The following is an 18,754-nucleotide window of genomic DNA, read 5'->3' as shown; positions in this document are numbered from 1 at the left end:
ATTCCTTTCCAAAGCGTCAATTTCATTTCGCATTGCATTTCTTCATTCTGCATGTCTAGCCGCTTCATTATAATGCTTGGGCTCTTGAATTGCATCAATAGCTGCTATAAACTCTTTATGGGAATTAGAAAAACAATTTGTAATAACATAACTGATCAAAGGATATCGAGTACCTGACTTCGTGGACTTCGACTAACCGTGATGAGCATCGTTGTGGGGTGCGATAATTCTCGTTGACTTGCATACATAATATTTTCTCCATATGGGTTCCCTTCTTTCACGAGCTCCTCGCCCAAGTCTCTCTTCCTCCACTTCGTCCACAACATCAGTCCCGACATCAAGAACTGCAGGTGTTTCATTTCCATAAAAAAGAACACCTGCTTCCTCATCATCACGAACTGTTACTTCCTCTTTACTCCCCCTGTCGACATGAGCTCGCTCTTCTCCCAGAATGTCGACATCATTATGAACACTAATACTAGTGTCATCGTGCACCAAAGCAATGTCATCAAGTGCCGGGTTGCCACTTTTGGACTGTCCTGATTGCTTAATGTCGATGGAAGGAGTATAGAAGGAGAAAACATGTTCAAAGAAACGCACATCTCGCGATACAAACATACGTTTATCCTACAAATCATATACTTTCCATCCTTTCTTACTGTGAGGATAACCTAGAAAAACACACCGCTAATCTCGTTCCCCAAATTTATCGCGTGGTTTATCTTTGTTATGGGCATAACAGAGGCAACCTAATACTCTAAGATTGGTCAGGTCTGGCCGTTTGTCATATAGGACCTCGTACGGTGTTTTGCCGTGAAGTAATGGAGTGGGTGTCCTATTAATTAAACAGGCTGCGGTCAATATACACTCTCCCCAAGAATGAATAGGCAAATCCGCTTGAAAACGTAAGGCTCTCGCTTTCTCAAGTATATGTCTGTGTTTTCTTTCAACTCGTCCATTTTGTTGTGGTGTATCGACGTTACTAGTTTGAAATAGGATCCCGTGTTCCTCATAGTAAAACCTCATGGGCCCACCTAACAATTCGGTTCCATTATCGCTTTGAATTATTTTAATAGTTTTACCATATTGCGTTTTTACCATCTGATGAAAGACACGAAGTAACTCGTCGGCTTCACTTTTTTCTTTCATTAAATAAACCCACACTGCCCTACTATGGTCATCAACGATGGTTAAAAAATAATGGGCTCGGGATAAACTAGCAACTCGATACTTTCCCCAAATGTCACAGTGTATTAAACCAAATAATTCATCACATCGTTTTTTATTAAGATTAAAAAGGGTGCGTGTTTGTTTAGCCCTACAACACGGGTCACAAACATGGTCCAAATTCCAATGTAAATTGCTACCAATCAAATTAGAAAATTGAGATAAAATACTACTTGACGGATGTCTGAGTCTCTTGTGCCACAACTCGTCTTCTTTGGTCAGCACTGTTTGTCTCACTAATTCCACTTTACTCGGCTGGACGTGGTATACCCCGTCACGATGCTCACCCCGTCCAATCTCCGTCCTCGTAGCATGGTCCTGCATAATACAATGATCGGAAAAAAGTTATTACGCAATTGTTTTCTTTTATTAGCTGCTGAACCAAAATTAAATCACATGTGAGGGATGGAACAAATAGGACATCTTTTAGAACAAAATTTGCGCTCAAAGAAACTTCGCCATGTTCTCTAGCTGTGACCCGTCTTCCATCCGGGAGTCCAACAATAGATGGTTAGCCCATCCTAATGTTTCGAAGGCAGTCTCTTCGTCCCGTCATATGATGCGAGGCTCCACTGTCAATCAACCATTCCTTATCAAAATTAATATTCATACCTGAAAGATCGTTTTTACCTTCCAGGCTCGTCATTAAAAGACTTCTAATTCGGTCAATCTCGTCGTTGGTGAAAGGAAAATTGGTCTGCTTGGACGTGTCTCCTTCCTTTGTTTCTGATGAAATTCCAACGGCATTGGCTTGGAAATTACTCTGCCCTCTGCCTGTCGAGCGTCCCCTACCACGACCTCGACTGGTTCCTCTTCTACCACGACCTCTTTCTCGGCTTTTGACAACCTCATAACCATGTTTATCATAGCAATTCTCTCAACATTATAATACTTTCCACAATAAGTGCACTGGGGTGGCGGTGTGTCCTCCTCTTCTTTGTCCTGTTTCGAGTGGTTGCCCCGTCCCCTTCCTGCACCAAAGTATTTCGTTGCCATAGCTGCTTCATTGTGCTCTTCTTTCATCTTCATGACATTCGTATGTCGTTCTTCTCGCAGAACTAATGCATATGCTCGAGTAAGAGTTGTGATAGGATCTTCCATTAATAAATTGATTGTACGAATATTACCGTACAAATTCGTGTCAAGTCCCATTAGGAACTGATGAACTTTCTCTTCTTCTTTCTCCTTCAATATCATGGCGGCTGCTCCACAGGTGCACTTTGGAATTTTGCTGTAATTAGCAAGCTCGTCCCATATGGTCTTCAATCTCGTATAATACTCAACAATGGATTGTCTTCCTTGTTTACATTCATTGAGTTCCCCTTTTAATTGGTGAACTCGAGGGGCATTTCCCGCCGAATATCGATCCCGCAGCTCATCCCAGATTTCCGCAACCGTCACCGTGAAGGTAATATTAGGGTGTAGTTTAGGATCGATGACATTCCTTAGCCACGCTTTTAACATGGCATTGCACTGTCGCCAAGCCAATAGCTCGATGTTGTCTTCTCCTTCAACTTCGACTGGCTTTTTGACTCCACCTTCCACGAAGACCAATTTATTTTTTGCATCTAGTCCATTCTTAACGGCATCGGCCCATAATTCATAGTTCTCGCCGTTAAAGATGGTTTGTGTAAGCATTAAATTGGGGTTATCCGATGGGTGTAGGTAAAGTGGCGAAGTAATCAGAATTGTTTGTTGTTTTCCCTTGGATTTTTCTCCTTTGAGTTTTCCATCAGATTTTCCATCGGTTCCTGTCATATTGTTGTTCTGTTTTTGTGTTTGTTTTTTTTTTTATCGCTGCTCAAGATACCATGAAAAATTGAGAAGTAGGGTAGGTAAAACTCAATGATTATTTCCAAACGATGTATCGTACATATATACAAGCTACACAAACCCTAGCATATCTCTAGTTTAGGTAACTAGCTCTAAGAATAATAGAAACATGATATTAACTTTCCTAAGACGAAATATATACGACTTGAGCTACAAGGAATACAATATACACAAGATCAAATAATATCACAAGATATTATTCTATTAAACATTGTTCATTGGAGTTTCCTTCTCTTTCTTCGGAGATCTTCTTGGGTTCTTTGGAGGATTTGGTTTCGCTCCAACTTCCTACTTCGTAACCTCTCCATTTCTTTTAATACCCATCACATTTCTAATAGTGCAATTAAACATCTGTCTTATTTCTCGTAATCATCGTGTTTGACAAACTTGCAGCTGCCTAGCATAATGTGGCTCATCATCAAGAAACTTAACAAATTCAGCATTTCTTGGCTCATCAATTGGGTAATTTTATTCTAATTATTTCTTTCTTGGTTCATGAAAATGATCATCATTGTTCTAATTTATTTTTCTTGTTCATTTATATGTGTTTTGCAGTCATGGATTCCTCCACGTATAGCTTCTACTCTTAGATATGGATTCAGATGTCACAAGTTCTCAGTTGATTAATTATCAGCAAAATTTGGATAAGACGGCCTTATGTTAGTACTTCGTATATGTGGCAATGTTCTACAAGTTCGGGTGAGTTTTCGACTTTGGAACTCTGAAAACTTGGGACGGTTTCACTCGATGACTCAAATCCACGCCTGTCGTGACCATTAGTCTGTCTTATCCAGTTCTTGCGAGATCTTGTGTAGTGTGTAAAATGTGTAAGGTGTGCTTAGTAATATGTACGGAGTCAGTTTTTAGCAAATGTGTAAATAGGGGCTTACTGCTCAGTAATAGTGTGTAAGCACATGCTTTTGTCTTATATACTCACTTGTGTATTACTTGACCCACCACCAACTTGTGACGGATATGTTCGTCTTCAATAAGACTTGTTGTTTTATTATTTTTTATGTTTATCCTACTTAGATTTTGGTTTGAGAAAAAAAAATTGAAATTACAAAATTAATCTTGAGAATTAAGTACTACGGAGTATCATAAATTGGGTATTTTAAAGAAAATAATTTTTTTATACAAAGGTAATCATTTTTATTATATTTTTCTAATAGCGTAGTTGTTTTTTTAACCATAACTACTACCTTCATAAAATGTGTGGATTTTTTTTATTAGAAAATGTCTAGACATACACAAATCTTCTAAGTAGATTATAAGTTCTAGAATTCTATAAGAGCTTAATTTAGAAGAACTTGCTGATTTGTAGCCCAGTACATTTATACAATATAATATAAAAAATAAGCCCAATTCCAGAATGAATTGTTTAGCCGAAAACAATTAGAGATTTTCTTAACCTGTTATTAGTAGATAGGGGATGTGTGCTTAGTCATACTTGATTGTTGGATTCATGTCCGGACTTGTCCCCAGAGTAAGAGGATCATTAAGAGATTTCAACCAATTCCGTATTTGGCACGTCATAATCGTTACTAATTAAAACAGTTAAATTAACTATTTATAAGTCTTTATTTAGGCATTGTTTAGATTTAAAAAAAAATGGAGGGGAGGGGAGGGGGAAGGACTGAAGGACAGGGATAATGGAGGATGTCATTTAATCTTTCCTTTATTATATAAAAAATAATATGGGGACTTGCTAAATCCCGCGCACCAATTTACTCAATCCCGCGCAATTTTATCCTTTATTCCGAGTATACCCCTCTCATTTCTTATCCATAAAAAAAACAAGAGAGAGAAGAGAGAATCAAAAAGAAAAAGAAAAAGGAAAAAAAGGGGAAACATGGTGTACGTATAACCATCACCAACAAAACCCAACACCAATTACCCCTCCCCCACCAAACCCTACCGCCGGCCATCCCTACCCTCTCCTATTCCCGCGCCGCCACCCTCCTAGCCCCCATCCCCGCGCCGTCACCCCTCCCTGCCTCCATACCCGCGTCGACCACACGGCCCGCGCATACTGCAGAAACCGCACCACCGCGCAACCGCAGCAACCACCTATACTGCACCCTCCGACCACCGTCTTCGGCCTGTTCGACAACCCCATAACCGCCCCTTCATTAACCTGACTTTAATTGTAATCGACATCCATCCAAAACCTAATTTTAAAAATAACCTTTTTTTTAATTAAAAAACATTAGTTTAAATGATTAAAAGACCTAAAAATAGTGTTCATAAACAGAAAAATTACATATAATATGCACGAATTATGATCCATTTGTGTCGATTTATTAATGAATTGGTTAGGGTTGATTTAGAGAAGGGAGAGGGATTTTTTTAATTTTATTTTAAGACGAAGGGAACTTATGGAATTTTAGAGGCAAAATGCGCGGGATTGAGTAAATTAGTGCGCGGGATTTAGCAATTACGATAATATGGCTGGATAAGAAAATGGAGGGATCTATTTTCCGAGTAAAGATCCTCTCTATTTCTTGTCCATTTTCTCTCACATTCATATATTATATAGATAGATTCCTCGTTTATCTCATCAACCACTTGCACCATTAGATCGTCACAATATAATCCGGATCATTGAATGGAGATTGTAATACTCCACTGAACCGAAGACGTTACTTGGGTGGGGTTCCCCTTGAAGAGGTCCACTAATAGGCTTAAAATCTGACTAGTACTTAAAAGCGATTGAAAGTACTACTCATATCAATCAACAAAGTGCACTTTCTTTTCTGATTATCTATGCAAAAGAACTCCACAGTTAAGCGTACTTCACCGGAAAAAGTCTTTGGATGGGTGACCTCTTGGGAAGGTTCTCGGGATGTGCATGAGTGAGGACAAAATGTGATGGAAAGGACTCGTGTTGATCTGTCGGACATATACATAGCCTGACTAACTATCATGATTGACCGCTCCCGACCCTAGGTTTGGGTCGGGTGTTACATAGATGATCTAAATTGTCATCTTCTCCCCTTTCTAAATTCAATTTGCTAATCAAGTTGTGGATTTCATTCCTCCAAAACGCTCCCCTTCTTTCCCTCTAAACCCATCTATCCAAATTGTAACACCCCCTTCTTACCTGACCAAGGTAATTGGGAAATGTTACCGTCTCGGTTTCTTGAGGCAGTGAAATCGGAATTACAATTAAGAAACTTTATTAAATAAATAACAAGTTTAGTTATTACAAACATAAATTAATGAATAAAGTGAATTATACAAATTGCAAGTCGACTATCATCTATGTCATCTATACTATGCTACTTGACTCCGAGTCTAAGGCGCGACCCAAATCCCGATCACGTCAACAAGCAAAACCTGTACTTAATCTGCTCCCCATATGATCGGAAATATCATATGGATCGGCACATGCCACCCCAGAAATAGGTGACAATTAAACTGACGTACAACAAACATCAATTTCAATAAATAAATAAATAAAGTGTGACACGACTCGAGTGTGTGAACATGCAACATGACTATAACATGACTGAACCACTATCAAACAACCATACCACGGTACCGGGACACGCCCAGACATACCGACAACCACAGTGTTATCGGGACACGCCCAGAGATACCGATAACCACAAGAAGGGGTGGACACGCCCAGACGTACCGGGTCCGGAAGCCAATCGGATCCCCTGCCAGACGTCGTGTCTCCACCACATGAGTCCCTCCGTGACTCAAGCCATTAATGTGCACATCCCTCTTGGAGTGGGAAGTTCTGATGTGACTCATATTTAAGCATATTTAGTCCCCGAATTAGCCTCGTTCCTATACTTTTTAGTGCATAATTGGGTCATTTACTATCTTTAGTTTCCCATTTTGCATATTCTTTGAGGTTTTGTTTCATTGGTAGGAGAGGAGTGCAAATCTTGTATTTTCATGACAAAATGGAGCTAAATTGATCGAATTCAATGACCAAGCATCAAAGGGAAGATGATATTAGAAGGCCTATGTAGATAATAAAGTTGATTGGGTAATGATGAAAGGATCCTTGCATCCCCAACAAGATCCCCGAGAATTGTTGAGGAAAGAAGAAAAGAGAAGTACTGACCCAAGATCCGAGCGTCTCCCTGCCCAGGACGAGCGTGTCCCGCCCCAGAATCTGAGCGCCCCGATGCAAAGATGCTCGTCTTAAGGCCAACAAATCCGAGCGTCTCTCCCCTAATCCGCTCGGATTCCCTTGCAGACTCCACCGTGCCTACTGCCTAGACGCTCGGGACGAGCATATTTCCTGGAGACTACTATGGACATCGGGGGCCACGGGGGCGCATGGGAAACAAGCGTTTTCATTTGTGGAGTCGCCACCAATTTTTATGGGAAATTGGAACCGTTCGAATACCTCGTGTCATGTCAAGACACAAAGTAGTGACATGAACACCAAGAACTCGTTACCCTTAGCATTCTATGTCTAGAGTGACTCTCGTGGATGCCAATGAACACGGATGTTCACAGAGATCTGGAGTAAGGGGTGAGGGTACGTATTAGGAAGCTCTTTTGATCGAACACCTAATCCCGCCCACCTCGATAGCGACCTCTACTAATGATTAGGGAAATTATCTATACTTGATATATCGTCGATTATATGCATGCAATGCAACATCCAAGTTTTAATCCTAACATGTGAAGATTAGACTAGGTCGTTAAAACACGTAATTTAGCATACAATTGGGTCAAAGTAGGAATTAGGTTGAATTACATGTGAAGGCATACAAATGATACGAAATACAATGATAAATACAATAAATAAAATTACAATAATTAAAATTACAATAATTACAACGGGTTTAGCGATTTATGTCGAAAATACCTTTAAAACGAATAATTTGGGAAAAAGAATGAAAGAAAGAATTAACGAACAGAACAGTAGGCGATAATACGGTTAATAGTTAATTATACGTAAGCTAATTAAACTAGATCAAGGCAGAACGGAAGTTCAGAGACAAAAGTCAACCTGGAACAGGCGCAGCAGGACTGCGCCCTTTGGAAGAGGCGCAGCAGTTGTTGCGTCTGTTCCAAGGGTGAGTTCTGGCTGTGATGCCGGAACTGCAAATCGTTAATATTAATTGGTGAATTTAATGATCGATTAATATATTTACTCGGATGGAAGTGATTTAATTCATTAATTACATATGAATGAGTCATAAAAGCAATAAAACACGGATGAAACGGAATTAAGATGAATTATTTACATGGATGAAAGATGGATTGATGACATAGGTGAACTAAATAGGTTAAACATGACGAATCAACGACAAATTAACGACGAATATGACAATAGATAGATGAAAATATATCAAAGGTCGAATTCCAGAAACTCAATATGAACGAATTGAATTCCTACAACCCGGATTGAATTTAATGACGAAAACCCGCAAATATTGGATTATAAGGGATTCAAGTCGGATTTAATGATGAATTACATGCTAATGAATGATAAATAATATACATGTGAAATTATTATGGTATGTTTGTCAAAGAATTAGCAAAAACAAACGAAACAAATAAAAAGACGAATTACAGAGGACGAAGGAAGAAGAAAGGAAGCAGGAACTGCGGCAGCCTCACGAAGAGGCGCAGCAGACACTGCGCTCCTTCGAAGAGGCGCAGTAGTTGCTGCGTCCTTTCTCGACAGTTATCTTCTGGTAATCCGTAAAAAGGGTTTTAAACGAGGTTTTATAAATCGGTTTTAAAAGATGTTTTCGACATAAATCTTACATTAATGATACAAAAAGTAAATAACAATAATAAAATAGGGATTTATACACCCTCAGACTTACATGTTTGACGAAATGAGATAAACTAAGTTAACGATTAGTGATGCTCGACTCGAATGTAACGAAAGTGCCCTCGTAAGAGGAAAACGATTAAGATTAGTTAAGTTGATTAGTTGTGGAGTTGGTCAAATTGGTCGGTCATGCAAACGAGGCTGGTACTCAGAAGGATCCGAGCTTACGTGGTCGAATGTTCAAGCACGTAGACGCCAAAAAGTAAGAACGTGGTCTAGAATGCAAAGGGAGAAGAGAAGGGCGGACACTCGCGTGAGAAATATGTGAGACCGAAGGTCTCTATTTATACTAATCACGTGGCGGAAATATGGAAATGAGAGAAAGATCCGGAAATAACCGACTTAGGTTAAACACGGAAACTTGGACAAAAAGAAAGCCTTGAGGAAGAGGCGCAGCAGGTGCTGCGTCCCTTGGAAGAGGCGCAGCACTTGCCGCGTCCTTTCCTCAGCGGGTTCCTCCTGCGCAAGAAAGCGCGTTTGACAGCCTGTTGTATTTTAGGCATAACTTTCTCTACAAGACTCGGAATAAGGTTATTTCGGTGGCGTTGGAAAGCTAAGAAAGATATCTAGAACTTTCTGTGAAATAGGCCTGACACAAAAAAGTCGTTATGACCTCGTAAAACGGGCCTAAAGGCCGGGTTATCATTTTAGCTAAATGAAATGTACATTTTGTAATGTAAACTTTTAGTTTAGCCTAATAAAGTGACATGAGACTCAAAATGAGATATAATCATGACATTTTATGACATCCTAACCTTAGGTAGACAAGCACATTGCTTTTGACTCGGGATTTGACGGTTTTAGGAAATGAAGACGATTTTTGACCCGGACTCCAAATGAACTCTAATTACTGTCAAAACAACCGTATCGGCACGTAGATGACAATTAAGAGGTAGACATAAATGTTTGAGCGACCACTTGACGATGAACTTACGAACTGTCATAAATCGTTCCGCGTACCAAACATGCGGCCCAATCATCATCGGGTGGTTTGCGAGAGGTGCAGAAATGAGGTATCTACAAAGCCCCCACTTTGACTGAGGCTTGGACAAGGCGAAAGTCAAATTATAGCCATCAGGTCAATCAAAGATTACAACCTGACGACTATGGCGACGCGAGGCGGCTCAAGGGGTCTGAGCCAAGGACCTGTCGTCGGGAACATTTTAGATTCTGTCGACTATCGGGGAGGGTTGTTTAAAGTCAATTAGACTACCTAAGGAGACTCGCCAGCCATAAGAAGAGACCATACCTGAGATACCCCTGGGTGAAACGGGACTGAAGACGCTTGGCAAAACTCTTTGTCCAAGATAACTTGGTGTCTCAAGAAGGCATTAGGGTCACAGGGATTACGAAGAAACTTCTTAATACTTCTAAAGGCTAACTCTGAAGGCTATCTCTCACTGAAGGACAACTCTCTCTAAAGGACTGAAAGGGGACTTAACTGAAAAGGGGTTATCTGAAGGTTATTGAAAGGATTATCCTGAAGTGTCTGAAGAAATAAAGGATTATCTGAAGGGAGGAAGGCTGAAGGAAGGATTATCCCAAAGGTTATCTAAAGGGTTGTCTGAAAGATTAAGGTAAGTTTCTGAAAGATCTGAAGGGTTGTCCGAAAGATTAAGGTAAGTTTCTGAAAGATCTGAAGGGTTTATCCTGAAAAGAGTTATCTGAAAGATATGAAGGTTTATCCTGAAAAAGGGTTATCTGAAAGATATGAAGGTTTATCCAGAAAAGGGTTACCTGAAAGGCATGAAGGTTTATCCTGAAAAGGGTTACCTAAAGGGATGAATGATCGCCTGGGGGCATCTGCTTGTCTCTGTCCTCAAGCAAACTCTCGTTGGGGAATAAAACGATGATTTTGGGAGAAGACAGCAGGACACAGTCTGGAACTGCTGGGAGAAATCTGCTTGCGTTCAGCTTCAAACGAATTCCGGAAGGATTTGGGGTCGGTGTTGATCTCCATGTCTCGAGAGAGAATGACTGTCGGTCGTGAGCTCTCGTTGAGGGAACATAATCGGGAACTGATCTCCATGTCTCGAGAGGGAATGTCTATCCGTGTACTCTCACTGGGGGAACATAATAGAGGTGTGTCAAACACCTGTCAAAAAATATTCGCTCGTTGTGGCAAGCGAGGTCTTGATAAAGTACTGCTTCTGATACTTACCTGCATGGTTAGTAGCCACACAAGAATGCAATCTAATATATGCACGTAAGCGATTATTACATGGACCTCGAATGAGGAAACACATGGGTTTGCAAAAGTCGTTTCTTTTTAAAAGTTGTTTAAAACTTGTTCGAAGAAGTTTGTCGTTTGTAATGCGTTATGCATATTCAACGTCCTTTAGACGTAGGACTTGACATGACACAGATCTACTAGGACACTACGCGAAATGTAGACTTAGATTTGACTGACGCGACACTAACTTATATTTGACGCAACACAGGGATGACTTCGACATACTTTGTTTAAGTATGCGCAACCCCTAGCCAAGTGTGGGTGACAATGCGTATCAGTTCCAAAGGTACAAGAATTGCAAGAATGATGAAGGCATATAAAGGCAAGGCATGAGCCATGGATCATCTGTCTACTAGGACTTCTTTTGCTGCCGCTCGCTGTAAAAGAGACCCCTCTTGAGGTACGATAACTTGGATAATTGATCTAAGATCTTTGTCATTGTCCGGACTGAGTACCAGCTAGACTTAGAGGAACAAAGGAAGGGTGGCATCTTGGAAGAGAAGCCCCCAGGATGAGAAGATGACTCTGGACTTTTGGTAAAAAAAAGGAGACTGGGCGACCATAAGGAGCCTCCGGTATAGAGGTGTTGTTTGTGGAAGGGATGTTAATTGAGGTTGGAAGGTTGAAAATTGTGATGGTTGAGATGGTTGTGTCCTTGAGGACTGCCTACGTATTCACGTGAAGTGAAATCAAACCAGATCATAGTTCTGAGGTTTGGTTAATTTTATTTGGGTGCTGTGGTTGTATCCTTCTTGTGTAAGAAAGGACTGCCTACGTATCCACCTGAATTGGTGAAATCAAACCATGCTCGTAGTTCAGGTGGGTGCCTAAGCTATGTTGTTAGGGCCTTAAAGTGAATGGGTCAGGAGAGTGCATTCCTTTGGTGACTCAAAGAACTGATTTGAGATAACTCCCTCTGATCATAGATCAAAGAGGTATAATTAATTTTGTAAAAATTTCCTTGTCGTGTGAGCACACCTAAAAGTGGACCCTAAGGATGATATGGGTATGTCCCGTTCTAGGCAGCAAATTATTTGAAGACTCCGTGTTTGGGTCAAGGTAAAACTGTATTGGATATTTGGATTGTGGAGCTCGGTAATAAGAGGCTTTGATGAACAAATCTCTGGAGCTTGATTTTGTAGAGTTAAGGCTTGATGGGATTATGGCTTGTAATGTGGCTTGGAAATGGACTCTCTTGGCTTGATGTAGCCTGAGCACATAAAGGTAGGTTAAAATGACGTGGGATCAAGTTTCCATGTCTTGGCCCTAAAGGATGGGTATATTTGACAAGCTTTAGAAGATTCTCAAAATTCCTAACTATCTCCCTGGTAACGGTCACGAGAAGGACTTACGGTGTGTGATGCGTGAAAGGCTAAGTGAAGGTGCTAGATGACCATCTTCATTTTGTATAGACTTCAGCAGTATTCTGTATTCGATTTCAGGCTTGTTCTTGATTCAGACTCAGATTCTTGGCCTGGGGTTTTGAAGATAACTTGACTTTGGATATTGACATTGACTTGCTTGAGCCTTCTTCTTTTGACTCTTTTGTCTTGGGTTATAGGCATAACTACGGCTTTGGATATTGATCTTGGTCATTTCTCTTGATTGAGCCTTTTGTCTTTCATCATGGCTCGTATCATCTTGGATGGACTTGGGTCAGACTGACACCTTTTGATGTGAAATGGGTTGGTCTTTTAGTAACACGGGTTGTTTAGTATGGGGAATGGGTTTGCCTTCCGTCATGGATCGTTAACAAGGGAGACGGTCTAGATTCGTCCTAGAATCTCTTGAGATATGCTCGTCCTAGACTAGGGTTATATTGTGGTTTCTATTGCCAGACATGGAATAGGTAAGAAAAGAACACGGAGTTTTAGGTCCTATACAACTTCAAATGGAACATCATATAAGCGCACTCACATCGACTTGGAATGTGTGGTTGTTGTTCGTTTTTTAAAAAATACCTCAAATCAATTCTTGTTGTCACAGGAAATGGGGTAAAGGAGGAGATAGGATAGAATATGTGGAGTGAAAATTGTATTTTTATTGAAATGGATAATGAATGTATAGACATAGACTCGAGAAGACATGTGACTCGTGGGACAGCCCCCAGGTTGTCACTAGAAATGGAGATGGACATGAAGAAAGATACTAGAACAAATATGAGATAGAAAGCCTAAGACTCGGACTCGGACTCGGACTTTGACGCGATCTTAGATCTAGACTCGTAATCATCGGCCCATGCTTGAACGTTTACTCTTCCAGCAACTGGCTTCGGCATCTGACTTTGAGCATTCACCCATTTGAGCACCTCGTCCTCATCGTTGGGAACACTGAAAGGATAATAGTCAAGAAAAGTTTCTTGATAAGTTGCATATCCATGAGGATCGCTTAAGCTACCTTGTGGGTTAAAGGTTGAGACGGCCAACCTCCCGCTTTCGATCATATCCTGAATGACGTTTTTTAATTTGTAACATTTCTCTGTATCACGCCCTTTGCCTCTATGGTATTTGCAGTAGGCATTCTCATTCCAGAATTTGGATTTCTTCTCTGGGTCAGGTGTAGGACCGATAGGCTTCAACATTCGTTGTTCCATGAGTCTCTGAAAGGCATCGGCGTATCTAATACCAATGTTGATAAATTTCCTAGGAGGTGTGCCCTTATTTTCGGAAGCCTTTGTAAATGACCTTGGAGGGTTGTTAGGAATAGATCATTCACTAGTTACTTTCTCCTTAGGACTGTCAAGTTGAGGGTTTGCCTGGACAATTTTCATCTTAAGAGGTTGGGCATCAAGCTTCTTACCCATTTCGGCGAACTGATTTTCTATGTTGGAAAGCCGAGAGTTTAGGCTATTAATAGCTCCCTCTATTTTGGAAAATTTATTGTCAAAGGCCATGGAAAGCATGAGCATTCCATTTTGGATATCTTCGCCTTCGAGGACATTGATTTCTTTATTGTCGTAAGGATCAAGGAGATGAGATTAATCCAGGAATGATTCTTCATCATGTTTAATGATATTGGACCCAAGAGGGTCGGTCTTCTTGGATTTCTTGGCGGAAGGTGGCACAAGAAGCTTGCGATCCTCGATCATATCATGAATAATATGCTTTAGACAAAAGCATTCCTCCGTATCGTGTCCCCTACCTCGATGGTACTGACAATATGAATCGCCCTTCCATCTAGGGAATATCTTTTCGGGGTCTGGGGTTGGACCAATTGGATGAAGTTTTCCTTGGGAAATCAGTCTTTTTAGAGCTACTTCATATGTGGTTCCGAGGTCAAGGAATTCCTTATGAGCTCGTCCCGGCCTTCTGAGTGGAGTTTGCAAGAGGTTAACTCTCTTGTCTTCATTGGCCTTTTTAGATGGGTGAGTCGTGTTGAAGCTATAACTTGGCCTTGGGGTATGAGAGGATGGTAAAGGTTTCATCATGTCTATCTTGTCTTCCATATTGGTGACACGAGTTCTCAAGTCTTCGATGGTGGCCTGAAGCTTAATGACTGTAGTACTTAGTTCTTCAACGGCGACAGATAAACGTTCTTGAACCCTTTCATTAGAAATTGCAGAATTCCTACCGAGAAGAAAATGATGCGCATTACAACTTGATTTGACATGGGATGACGCATACCAAGGCAACAAACAAAGGAAGGGACAAGATGACAAATCTAGACTTGACTTGTGAATTCGTGAAATGTCGTGAGCGACTTCTCGTGTTTGAATTCACGGTGCTTGACTATAATTTTAGACTCGAGTGTTAACTTTGACAGAGTGACATTTATGTGGTTGACTTGATTGACAGGATTGATGACACATGTTGATTCTAAGACGCGTGTTGTTTAAGACAGACTTGACTCGAGGTTCGGGTATGTGCGTCCTGAACGTGTCATTAGGAGAATTCAAGAAACGGATTTTGGAATGACTTGATGTGTTAAGCTCGAGTGCGTGAGTTGAGGTGTGGAAATGTTTAGATCCTAATTGAGTTGGGGTAGGGAGTCCAAAATGACGGCGTGACGCCTTAGGACTTGACTTGAATTTTGAAAAGACCCAAAATGTAAGGGAAGACAGGTTTACGACTCGATAGAGTTCCGACTAGGACATAGTCGGATTGAACTTTGACTCTAACTTAGCCCAATTGAATTTACATATTTACATTTACATGTTGGAAAATATTTTGAATAAAACGTTTTTGGTTTTTTTTTGGACTCTTTTTTTTTTTACCTTTTTTTTTGTTTTTATTTTTTTGTTTTTTTTTGTTTTTACGTTTTTTTTTCGGACTTTTATTGTACATGGATTTTGAAATGGGTATTAGGCCCGAAGTTTGACTCGACATTTGGATAGAGTTTAGGCTTATTTTGTGCTATTTTGAAAATATTTATATTTTGAAAAGGATTTTATTTTACAAAATTTCGTCATGGTTTTGTTTATAAAATGGTGATCACATATGATACAAGTATATATACAAGCATTATAAGGGGATGCTGAGTGCATTTAAAGGATTTTGGTTTAAAGGGTGGGTTGTCATACCGAACAATCAAACCCGAAGTATGTGGAGAGGCTCGTACCAAACAAGAGTAAGGCCGATTCCTAGTCCATTTCCTCAAGTAGTGAAAGTCCTTGATACAAACAAGAGTAAGTACCATGGTATGGATGACGTCAATCGCTATCCATCCTTAGGCCCAAATAAGAATTAGGACCGTTTAGACGGGACGATTGGTCGAATGGGTTGAGTTGGGCCTAGGAAGGCGGAATGAAACGATCTAGGAAGACCGAGTTATGAAAACCGACAATTGTCTTGTAAAAACTATTCCCTAACCTTGTTCAAGTTTCACCCTTTTGGCTACACGTAAGTGTATTATCCCCAGCGGAGTCGCCAAACTGTGGACGCGGGCCACGAGGGTGCCTTGCTCATCATTTTTTGCCTTGCTAGTATGATTGACAACCTTGTTAGCATGTTAAACTTGATAATGAGTGAGTAGTTTCCTTAACTAGGGTTAATAGGAAATTAGGGGAAACCAACATGGGGATTGATTCATACTTAATCTAATATGTTTTCATAATTAATTTGCTTGCTTGTTGTGATTTCAACTTATGCACATGTTATGTTTGATGAAATGCGAGCCTATGAATCCTTGCAATTTTTACCCATCACTTACCTTTTCAATGAGACTTGTAACACATAAACCAACTCGAGTCTCATTAGACCATGCATATAGTTGGATAGGGAGGATTAAGTCTACTTGTAGGTGTTGTACAATCTAATCGATTCGGCTCCGAGACCCAAACCTTCTTAAGGATTGTAACATATACACTAACTCAATCCCATCATAACAATAAGTGCTTGCATCTAGTAGAGAACATGTTTGTATGATCAAATCCCATGAATACCCTATGAACCCATGACACCCTAGTGCTTGTAATCAATTGTTTACATCTCATTTTAATCATCTTGCTTGTTTTCATTCCTTTGCTTTTATATTGTTGATTAGTTCAGTTGATCTCGTACCTCAACCCAAATTGTGACACCCTTAGACACAACCATTTGCAATCGAAAATCCTACATCAATACCCATCCCTTAGGATCCGACCTTTACTTACCTCTTTACTAAGAGTAGAGTAGTTTGTGAAGTTATAAATATTGTTTTGGTCTAGGTAACTTTTGACGACGAGTAACAAAACCGAACCGACCAAAAATGGCGCCGTTGTCGGGGACGGTGTTAACTTGATTTGATTTTCTTTGATTGGTTTTAGTTGTGTCTTTCTTTACCTTGGGGAAGTCAAACTCCTCAAGGTTTGTTCTAATTGTTTTCAAGTTGTTTGATATTTTGCATGTCTAGGAGATAACAAGGTAACTTGTTACCATTTGATCTTGAAATTGAAACAACTTTGACCAACAATAGAAGACTTGCTAGGAATACTTTGAGAGGTATTGGTGAGATTGTGGACATTCAACCAAATAACATTGAGTTCATCAACCCTTTTGCAAGAGAAGGAGAGGATAACCCAACACAAAACCCACCACAAAATCAACCCACAATGCCTAAATTTTCATCACATTCCGTACCAATCGAGGAGAACCTACCAAATGGTACTCCTACACCACACCACTTAACCGGTAATTTCATTGTAAAATCTGCATTTATACAATTGGTTGAGAGAAGTCAATTTGGGGGGGATGCCTAGTGAAGACCCTCATTCTCATATGGAGACTTTTTGTGACTATTGTGATGCGATTTCTTAAACCGGAGTTACTCAAGACCAAATTCGATGGGTCTTATTTCCTTTCTCTTTGATTGGTTCCGCGAAACAATGGTTGAAGAGCCTAGATAAGACTACTCTTGGTATTGACTCTTGGAAGAAATTGGCACTTGCTTTCTACAAAAAGTTCTATCCTCCGAAGAAGACTAACATGTTGAGAGCCCAATCACCGGGTTCAAACAAAGGGATGAGGAATCTTTGTATAAAGCATGGGAGAGATTCAAGGATACTTGTCGATCTTGTCCACACCATGGACTTAGTGAGTGGTTCCTTGTACAACAATTTTGGAACGGTCTATATGAAGACTCCCGAAACATTCTCAATATGGGATCAAATGGTATGTTTACCGAAGTTGGTGATAATCAAACATGGAACAAGATTGAGGAAATGGCAGTCCATAACTCACAAAATAGTAGACCTCGGAAGGCTACTAGAGAAGGAAAGCATGAAGTGGACTCTATTACTCAATTGGGTGCTCAACTTAGTGCTCATATTGACACCATTAATTTGAAGTTTGAGAAGGCTATGGCTAAACTTAAAGAGGCCTCCAAATCACCTAAGCAACATGTTAATGCCATGGTGGCATCTTCATCAATTCCAAGTGGAGCATGTGAGAGTTGTGGAACTTTGGGGCATGACCAAAGTGAATATAGGGGAACAAGTGAATGCTTTCCAAGCATACAAGAGTGGTACCTCTTATTCCAACTATTATAATGAAAACACCAAATTCCATCCCAACCTCGCATACAAAAGCCAAAATGTTCAAAACCCTCAAACAACATACACCCCACCTCCAATGAGAAACCAAGCTCAAAGACCCTTTTACAATCAAAACCAAAGTTATCAAAATCAACCTCCATACAATCAAACAAATGACCAAGGTTTTGATGTTCAACAAGCGGTCCTCCAAATGCAAAAGAACCAACAAGAATTTTTCATTCAAATGCAAAAGGATAGGCAAGCAAAAGACATCATCATTAACAACATACTAGCTCACACAAAGATGTTGGAGACCCAAATGTCTCAATTAGAATCTTCAAGTTCACAAAGACAAAAGGGGCAATTGCCACCTCAAGGTAATCCCCCAAGACAAGAGTCGGTGAGTGCCATCCATTTAAGGAGTGGTACAAGGTATGAAGGGCCGAAGAGGCCCGTTGATAAAGATGTTGTGAATGCTAGTGACAAGGAAAGAGTTGTTGAAGACTCTAAAAAAGAAGAAGAACCCACCACCATTCAATTAGTTTCAAAGGAGAATGAAGAGAAGGCTAAAGAGAAGGAGCCTATTGTGATTCGGCTTCCATTTCCAAGTCGTCAAGCTAAGCCTAAGTTTGATGAACAACTTGGGAAGTTTATGGAGATTGTGAAGAACTTGGAAGTCTCAATTCCATTTACGGAA

General features: G+C 40.2%; 2 pseudogenes; one reads left to right on the top strand and one right to left on the bottom strand.

The window, feature by feature from the left end:
- The window catches only part of LOC141623506 (lysine histidine transporter-like 6), a 33,625-nt pseudogene extending 29,570 nt beyond the window's left edge, over positions 1 to 4,055 (top strand).
- A 13,462-nt stretch (positions 4,056 to 17,517) lies between these two features.
- LOC141625379 (small nucleolar RNA R71) lies at positions 17,518 to 17,615 on the bottom strand (annotated as a pseudogene).
- Positions 17,616 to 18,754: the final 1,139 nt, after the last annotated feature.

The sequence above is a fragment of the Silene latifolia genome, chromosome X, assembly GCF_048544455.1.
Source record: "Silene latifolia isolate original U9 population chromosome X, ASM4854445v1, whole genome shotgun sequence".
Lineage (NCBI taxonomy): Eukaryota > Viridiplantae > Streptophyta > Magnoliopsida > Caryophyllales > Caryophyllaceae > Silene > Silene latifolia.
Note: the sequence above shows the minus strand (reverse complement) of the source record. Positions and strands in the feature narration are given on the sequence as shown.